Below are 11,068 nucleotides of genomic sequence, written 5' to 3' on the forward strand. Positions count from 1 at the left end.
GATGGGGTTTGTTAGGCCCAATAGATCTATCTTTAGGATTCGCGTCAATTAGGGTGTCTGTTCCCTAATTCTTAGATTACCAGACTTAAAAAAGGGGCATATTCGATTTCGATAATTCAACCATAGAATGCAGTTTCACATACTTGTGTCTATTTTGTAAATCATTTATAAAACCTGCATGTATTCTCATCCCAAAAATATTAGATTTTAAAAGTGGGACTATAACTCACTTTCACAGATTTTTACTTCGTCGGGAAGTAAGACTTGGCCACTGGTTGATTCACGAACCTATAACAATATATACATATATATGAAAGTATGTTCAAAATATATTTACAACACTTTTAATATATTTTGATGTTTTAAGTTTATTAAGTCAGCTGTCCTCGTTAGTTACCTACAACTAGTTGTCCACAGTTAGATGTACAGAAATAAATCGATAAATATTATCTTGAATCAATCCACGACCCAGTGTATACGTATCTCAGTATTGATCACAACTCAAACTATATATATTTTGGAATCAACCTCAACCCTGTATAGCTAACTCCAACATTCACATATAGAGTGTCTATGGTTGTTCCGAAATATATATAGATGTGTCGACATGATAGGTCGAAACATTGTATACGTGTCTATGGTATCTCAAGATTACATAATATACAATACAAGTTGATTAAGTTATGGTTGGAATAGATTTGTTACCAATTTTCACGTAGCTAAAATGAGAAAAATTATCCAATCTTGTTTTACCCATAACTTCTTCATTTTAAATCCGTTTTGAGTGAATCAAATTGCTATGGTTTCATATCGAACTCTATTTTATGAATTTAAACAGAAAAAGTATAGGTTTATAGTCAGAAAAATAAGTTACAAGTTGTTTTTATAAAGGTAGTCATTTCAGTCGAAAGAACGACGTCTAGATGACCATTTTAGAAAACATACTTCCACTTTGAGTTTAACCATAATTTTTGGATATAGTTTCATGTTCATAATAAAAATCATTTTCTCAGAATAACAACTTTTAAATCAAAGTTTATCATAGTTTTTAATTAACTAACCCAAAACAGCCCGCGGTGTTACTACGACGGCGTAAATCCGGTTTTACGGTGTTTTTCGTGTTTCCAGGTTTTAAATCATTAAGTTAGCATATCATATAGATATAGAACATGTGTTTAGTTGATTTTAAAAGTCAAGTTAGAAGGATTAACTTTTGTTTGCGAACAAGTTTAGAATTAACTAAACTATGTTCTAGTGATTACAAGTTTAAACCTTCGAATAAGATAGCTTTATATGTATGAATCGAATGATGTTATGAACATCATTACTACCTTAATTTCCTTGGATAAACCTACTGGAAAAGAGAAAAATGGATCTAGCTTCAATGGATCCTTGGATGGCTCGAAGTTCTTGAAGCAGAATCATGACACGAAAACAAGTTCAAGTAAGATCATCACTTGAAATAAGATTGTTATAGTTATAGAAGTTGAACCAAAGTTTGAATATGATTATTACCTTGTATTAGAATGATAACCTACTGTAAGAAACAAAGATTTCTTGAGGTTGGATGATCACCTTACAAGATTGGAAGTGAGCTAGCAAACTTGAAAGTATTCTTGATTTTATGAAACTAGAACTTTTGGAATTTATGAAGAACACTTAGAACTTGAAGATAGAACTTGAGAGAGATCAATTAGATGAAGAAAATTGAAGAATGAAAGTGTTTGTAGGTGTTTTTGTTCGTTGGTGTATGGATTAGATATAAAGGATATGTAATTTTGTTTTCATGTAAATAAGTCATGAATGATTACTCATATTTTTGTAATTTTATGAGATATTTCATGCTAGTTGCCAAATGATGGTTCCCACATGTGTTAGGTGACTCACATGGGCTGCTAAGAGCTGATCATTGGAGTGTATATACCAATAGTACATACATCTAAAAGCTGTGTATTGTACGAGTACGAATACGGGTGCATACGAGTAGAATTGTTGATGAAACTGAACGAGGATGTAATTGTAAGGATTTTTGTTAAGTAGAAGTATTTTGATAAGTGTATTGAAGTCTTTCAAAAGTGTATAAATACATATTAAAACACTACATGTATATACATTTTAACTGAGTCGTTAAGTCATCGTTAGTCGTTACATGTAAGTGTTGTTTTGAAACCTTTAGGTTAACGATCTTGTTAAATGTTGTTAACCCAATGTTTATAATATCAAATGAGATTTTAAATTATTATATTATCATGATATTATCATGTATGAATATCTCTTAATATGATATATATACATTAAATGTCTTTACAACGATAATCGTTACATATATGTCTCGTTTAAAAATCATTAAGTTAGTAGTCTTGTTTTTACATATGTAGTTCATTGTTAATATACTTTATGATATGTTTTCTTATCATAGTATCATGTTAACTATATATATATATATATCCATATATATGTCATCATATAGTTTTTACAAGTTTTAACGTTCGTGAATCACCGATCAACTTGGGTGGTCAATTGTCTATATGAAACATATTTCAATTAATCAAGTCTTAACAAGTTTGATTGCTTAACATGTTGGAAACATTTAATCATGTAAATATCAATCTCAATTAATATATATAAACATGGAAAAGTTCGGGTCACTACAACATCTTTACCACAATTCATTGTGAAGAAGGTACATCATCCAGATGTTAATGAAAAACTTCCTCTGATGTTAATGAAAAAACATACAAAGGAATGTCTTTTAACAAAACCAAAGAAGTCTTCCAAACAAACTACAAGTCCAAAACCTGATTTGAGTGAGTATGATGTAAAGGAACGTAAAATAAAAATGAAAATTTTGCAAAATCAAAATACTCAAATGTCAACTGAAAGGTTTGGACGTCTAACTAAAAAAGGTATTTTTTGTGTCACAGGTTATAATCCTAACTTGAATTACAAGTCTGTATGGGTTCCTAAGTCCATGACTAAGAAAGTAGCAAATCAAACCAAGAAATCTGCTAGTCGACCTAGGAAGTCATCGCATGTTTTTCAATCCTCTTGTGTGAACAAAACATCTAATTGGAATAAATTATGTGTAAAGACTTCTGATGATGATGATGTAAAACTTGATATCGCTTATGATTCTTCATGTAATGTGGCTTTAGATGATGCTTTAATTTCTAAATTGCATGCTGCTTTATGTGATATATTGATTTGTGATCCAAAGTTTTTTGTTGGTACTAACCGTAGAGGACCCAAGAAACTTTGGGTACCTAAACTATAGAAAAATTAAGATTGACAGGGTTTCGACGTTTGTGTGTGGTACATCGACTCTGGTTGTTCTCGACACATGACGGGCGATAAATCCTTGCTTGTCAATTTTGTTGTCAAATTCCTAGGAACGGTTACATTTGGAAATGACAAAATTGCAGTGACAACGGGTTATGGAGATTATGTGAAAAATGGCATAACGATCAAACGGGTCTCATATGTTGAGGGTTTAGGGTGCAGTTTGTTTAGTGTCAACCAATTTTGTGACGGAGATCTCAAAGTTCTATTTGAACGTCATCAATGCTCGGTGCAATCCACCGATGGAAATGATCTCCTTGTTGGTAAACGTTGTGCTTCACTATATACTATTAACCTCAATGATGCACCATCACATGGGAACATGTGTTTGGCTACCCGTTCTACAAAAGAAAATTCATGGTTATGGCATCACCGTATGTCACACTTGAATTACAAGGGTATCAATCAACTAGTCTCTATAGACTTAATTGATGGTATACCTAGCTTTCAGTATGATAAGCATCATGTGTGTCCATCATGTACGATGGGTAAGCTGAAACGGACTAATCATCTGCTTAATCAAAACCCCAGTACTTCATCGTCTTTGCAATTATTGCATATGGACTTATGTGGACCCATGAGGGTTTCTAGCCTCGGTTCCGGAAACATGTGCTTGTCATCGTGGATGACTATACACAATTTACATGGATTTTTCTTTTAAAAACTAAATCTGAAACCCCCTCCATTATCATTGAGTTCATCAAAAAGACTCAATGCTCTTTTAACAAACATGTTAAGAGCATTCGAACTGATAATGGGACGAAATTTAAGAATGACCTGCTTGATAGTTATTTGAAAGACCAAGGAATTGAACATCAGTTCTCTGATGCATGAACCCCTCAACAGAATAGAGTAGTCGAACGACGTAATCGTACATTGTGTGAGGCAGCTCGAACGATGCTTGCCTACTCTAAGCTACCTCCAAAAATGTGGGTGGAGGCCATTTCAACTGCATGTTATACCCAAAATTGTTGTATCATTAATAAACATTTTGACAAAACTCCTTATGAATTACTATATGGTAGACGCTCGAATGTCAAATATTTCCGTGTCTTTGGTTGTATATGCTATGTGCTTAACGATTTTGACAGCCTCGGATGTGATGACCCAAAAATCTCCAACCAAATTTAAACTTAATCATTATATGATTTCGACACGATAAGTAAAGTCTGTAATGTTGAGTCTCGAAAATTTTGGAACTATGTTCATATATTTAATTACCCTTCGACTATTCCCAACGATTCACGAATAATTATATTTAACTTGATGTGCATATATAATTATATATATATATATATATATATATATATATATATATATATATATATATATATATATATATTGAAAATATTAATTATACATAGTAGTTTGATTATATATAACCATTACTATATGTATATTGTTAAAATGTGTAAATATTAAGCATATATAATATATATTATATAATTACTAAATATTACATAATTAATAAATTGTAATATTAAAAATTATCAGTTAAAATATAGTTATTATGTTACTGTTGTTATTATTACTTTTATTATCATCATTAAAATAAATATCAAGAGTAATAATAATATCAGTATTAAGAATGTTATTATTATATAATATATTGACATAAAATTTGAAACATGTAATTGTTACACCTTTATTATTACTTGATATTATTATTACCAATAATATTAAGAATCATTATTATTATTATTAAGGTACAACTTATTATCATATTATATTATTACATCTATCATTAATATTATTAATATGATATTATTATTATTATTATTATTATTATTATTATTATTATTATTATTATTATTATTATTATTATTATTATTATTATTATTAATATCAGTAATAATTACATTATTATTTTCGATAGATAATATATAAATATGAAATTGGTACATTTAATTTGATATCTTTACTATTATTATTATTATTATTATTATTATTATTATTATTATTATTATTATTATTATTATTATTAGATTATAATGTTATTTATTATTGAGATTATTATTATTCATGACCATAAAATTTTTATTATTTTTATCATTATCTTTATTATTATGAGCATAATATTATTTCCTTTATAAATATCATTATTCCTATTATTAATATCATTATTAACATTATTATTATTAATAATTCTTAATATTATTATTATTATTATTATTATTATTATTATTATTATTATTATTTATTATTATTAATATTAATAGAATTATTATTATTAATATTTAGTATAATCTAATAATGAATTAAAGGATTAAGTCAGTTGCAGATCACTTTCAAACTGTATTTGAGTCGTATTCATGTCTCTGGTTATTGAGATTAAGTCTTCAATTCGTACGATTCGGTTAGAAATCAATATCAACCTTTTTATTTATTTTTTGTTCTTGTCTGCCTAATTGATAAATGCCGACCCAATTTTTGCTAGAAAACAACTTGTAATCGAATCTTATTGCTACTTTAAGCTCACTTACACTCTATAAAAATCAGAGCTGTAATTCAAAAAGGAAAATAAAACAGAAAAAAATTTAGAAATCAGTCGTACCCTCTGTTCTTGAACATAATTTGCAATTGTTTGATTTCATATTAAATTTCAAAATCCTTAAATGTAGAAGTGTTAGGATTCTTTTACTCAATATTTCTTCAAAACCTCAGATTTCAATTCGTAATATCGAGTTCTAATTTTCAAGTCAAAGTTTATTTTTAAAAAGTCAAATATTTTGTTCATCGCGAAATTCGTGATTGTGTTGATGTTTCATGATCAATTAACGATTCAGGAAGTTTCTAATAACGATTGTCAACCTTTTTCATGAAGGAATCGAGGTCTCAAACGATCCCAATTTCAAAATCAATATCCATGTTCTTCACTAGCAACAGCGATGCTGTACTCTTTTTTATTTTATTTTTTATTATATTAAATCTATTCAAACACAGGATGTTTCCATTTCTATTTAAGCCATAAATTAAACTAAATAATTCGTAAATTATGATTTTTATATGGTAATGGATCGAATGGATTAAAGAAGATGAAGAAAGAGATAATAAAGGCATTAGTTAAATAAATTAAAGAGGGTAATATATCAGGAAAATCAGAAGTAGCTGAGTGGTTGTACGTGTATCGGGTTTACAAGAGGTCGCGAGTTCGAGTCCGGCTGGAGCCATTCTTTTTAAAATCAGTTCTTGTGAGGTAGTTTTATTTTTTTATTATTATTTTTTTTATTATTATTGTTATCATTATTAATTATGTTATTATTATTGTGTTAATTATTATTATCACTAAAATTAATGTTATGAGTATTATTATCATTAACATAACTAATATTATTATTATCATCATTTTTATTATTACTATGATAATTATAATCGTTATTACTCCTAATATTTAGAAATACCATTATTATTAATCAAATTAAGAGTATTATCATTATCGTTATCATTAGTATATGTATTATAATTACAATTAAGATTATTTTTATTATTATTATTATTATTATTATTATTATTATTATTATTATTATTATTATTATTATTATTATTATTATTATTATTATTATTATTGATATTGTTAGTATTATAATTATTACAAATATCATATTTATAGTTATAATTATTAGAAACATTATTTATCATTAATATTTTCATAAGTAAGATTATTATAAATTGTGTCATTTTAGTATTATTATCATTATTATAATTATGATTATTATTATTATTATCATTATGAAAATAACACAAATCATTATTATTTATATAAATATTAGTATTGGTATCATTCTATAATTATTAGTATTATCATTATGTATTATTATTATTATTATTATTATTATTATTATTACTATTATTATTATTATTATTATTATTATTATTATTATTATTATTATTATTATTATTATTATTATTATTATTATTATTATTATTATTATTATTGTTATTAATATTAATATTAACCAGATTATTGTAAGTGTTATTATTAATAATATCATGAGTATCATATTTATTATACCATTAGTAGGATCATTATCTTAACTTGTATTAGCAGTAAAATTATTATCTTTATAGTTAATATTATTATCAGTATTATTATTAAAATAATTATGACTATGAAAATAAAAGTTTTAATGACGTTGTTAAGATTATAAGTATTAAAATGAAGACTATATATATATATATATATATATATATATATATATATATATATATATATATATATATATATATATATATATATATATATATATATATATATATATATATATATATATATATATATATATATATAGAACACATAACTTAACTATATTAACATTTATATTCATAAAATGAAAATATATAAATAAATAATAAAACTTATAAATTATTAAATATATAAATTACATCACTCATAATAATATATATATTTGTTTGATTACAAGTATATGTTTTAATATATATATGAATGATATAGGTTCGTGAATCCGAGGCCAATCCTACACTTGTTCAATGTCGTCATATGTATTTTTACTAAAAAATATGAAATGTCCCGTTCTTATTGATTAAAAACGTTTCATATTAATTGATTTCGTTGCGAGGTTTTGACCTCTATATGAGACGTTTTTCGAAGACTGCATTCATTTTAAAACAAACCATAACCTTTATTTCATCAATAAAGGTTTAAAAAGCTTTACGTAGATTATCAAATAATGATAATCTAAAATATCCTGTTTACACGCGACCATTACATAATGGTTTACAATACAAATATGTTACAACGAAATAAGTTTCTTGAATGCAGTTTTTACACAATATCATACAAGCATGAACTCCAAATCTCGTCCTTATTTAAGTATGCGACAGCGGAAGCTCTTAATAATCACCTGAGAATAAACATGCTTAAAACGTCAACAAAAATGTTGGTGAGTTATAGGTTTAACCTATATATTATCAAATCATAATAATAGACCACAACATTTCATATTTCAATACACATCCCATACATAGAGATAAAAATCATTCATATGGTGAACACCTGGTAACCGACATTCACAATATGCATATAAGAATATCCCCATCATTCCGGGATCCTCCATCGGACATTATATAAATTTCGAAGTACTAAAGCATCCAGTACTTTGGATGGGGCTTGTTGGGCTCGATAGATCTATCTTTAGAGTTCGCGTCAATTAGGGTGTCTGTTCCCTAATTCTTAGATTACCAGACTAAATAAAAAGGGGCATATTCGATTAGATAATCCAACCATAGAATGTAGTTTCGATTACTTGTGTCTATTTCGTAAAGCATTTATAAAAGCAGCGCATGTATTCTCAGTCCCAAAAATATATATTTCAAAAGCATTTAAAAAGGGATTAATGAAACTCACGCATATAAATATTGTAAAACAGTTAATAAAGCATTTGCATGTATTCTCAGCCCAAAAACGCAAAGAGTAAAAGGGAGCAAATGAAACTCACTTTCACAGATTTTTACTTCGTCGAGAAGTAAGACTTGGCCACTGGTTGATTCACGAACCTATAACAATATATACATATATATCAAAGTATGTTCAAAATATATTTACAATACTTTTAATACATTTTGATGTTTTAAGTTTATTAAGTCAGATGTCCTGATTAGTAACCTACAACTAGTTGTCCACAGTTAGATGTACAGAAATAAATCGATAAATATTATCTTGAATCAATCCACGACCCAGTGTATACGTATCTCAGTATTGATCACAACTCAAACTATATATATATTTTGGAATCAACCTCAACCCTGTATAGCTAACTCCAACATTCACATATAGAGTGTCTATGGTTGTTCCGCAATATATATATAGATGGGTCGACATGATAGGTCAAAACATTGTATACGTGTCTATGGTATCTCAAGATTACATAATATACAATACAAGTTGATTAAGTTATGGTTGGAATAGATTTGTTACCAATTTTCACGTAGCTAAAATGAGAAAAATTATCCAATCTTGTTTTACCCATAACTTCTTCATTTTAAATCCATTTTGAGTGAATAAAATTGCTATGGTTTCATATTGAACTCTATTTTATGAATCTAAACAGAAAAAGTATAGGTTTATAGTGAGAAAAATAAGTTACAAGTCATTTTTGTAAAGGTAGTCATTTCAGTCGAAAAAACGACATCTAGATGACCATTTTAGAAAACATACTTCCACTTTGAGTTTAACCATGATTTTTGGATATAGTTTCATGTTCATAATAAAAATTATTTTCCCAGAATAACAACTTTTAAATCAAAGTTTATCATAGTTTTTAATTAACTAACCCAAAACAGCCCGCGGTGTTACTACGACGGCGTAAATCATATTTTACGGTGTTTTTCGTGTTTCCAGGTTTTAAATCATTGAGTTAGCATATCATATAGATATAGAACATGTGTTTAGTTGATTTTAAAAGTCAAGTTAGAAGGATTAACTTTTATTTGCGAACAAGTTTAGAATAACTAAACTATGTTCTAGTGATTACAAGTTTAAACCTTCGAATAAGATAGCTTTATATGTATGAATCGAATGATGTTATGAACATCATTACTACCTCAAGTTCCTTGGATAAACCTACGGGAAATGAGAAAAATAGATCTAGCTTCAAAGGTTTCTTGGATGGCTTGAAAGTTCTTGAAGCAGAATCATGACACGAAAACAATTTCAAGTAAGATTTCCACTCGAAATAAGATTGTTATAGTTATAGAAATTGAATTAAAGTTTGAATATGATTATTACCTTGTATTAGAAAGATAACCTACTGTAAGTAACAAAGGTTTCTTGATCTTGGATGATTACTTGGAATGGATTTAGAAAACTTGGAAGTAAACTTGCAATCTTGGAAGTATTCTTGATTTTATGAAACTAGAACTTTTGGAATTTATGAAGAACACTTAGAACTTGAAGATAGAACTTGAGAGAGATCAATTAGATGAAGAAAATTGAATAATGAAAGTTTTTGTAGGTGTTTTTGGTCATTGGTGTATGGATTAGATATAAAGGATATGTAATTTTGTTTTCATGTAAATAAGTCATGATTGATTACTCATATTTTTGTAATTTTATGAGATATTTCATGCTAGTTGTCAAATGATGGTTCCCACACGTGTTAGGTGACTCAAATGGGCTGCTAAGAGCTGATCATTGGAGTGTATATACCAATAGTACATACATCTAAAAGTTGTGTATTGTACGAGTACGAATACGGGTGCATACGAGTAGAATTGTTGATGAAACTGAACGAGGATGTAATTGTTAGAATTTTTGTTAAGTAGAAGTAATTTGATAAGTGTCTTGAAGTCTTTCAAAATTTTATGAATACATATTAAAACACTACATGTATATACATTTTAACTGAGTCGTTAAGTCATCGTTAGTCGTTACATGTAAGTGTTGTTTTGAAACCTTTAGGTTAACGATCTTGTTAAGTGTTGTTAACCCAATGTTTATAATATCAAATGAGATTTAAAATTATTATATTATCATGATATTATGATGTATAAATATCTCTTAATATGATATATATACATTAAATGTCGTTACAACGATAATCGTTACATATATGTCTCGTTTCAAAATCATTAAGTTAGTAGTCTTGTTTTTACATATGTAGTTCATTGTTAATATACTTAATGATATGTTTACTTATCATAATATCATGTTAACTATATATATATCCATATATATGTCATCATATAGTTTTTAAAAGTTTTAACATTCGTG

Source organism: Rutidosis leptorrhynchoides, chromosome 6, assembly GCF_046630445.1.
Source record: "Rutidosis leptorrhynchoides isolate AG116_Rl617_1_P2 chromosome 6, CSIRO_AGI_Rlap_v1, whole genome shotgun sequence".
NCBI classification, from domain to species: Eukaryota; Viridiplantae; Streptophyta; class Magnoliopsida; order Asterales; family Asteraceae; genus Rutidosis; species Rutidosis leptorrhynchoides.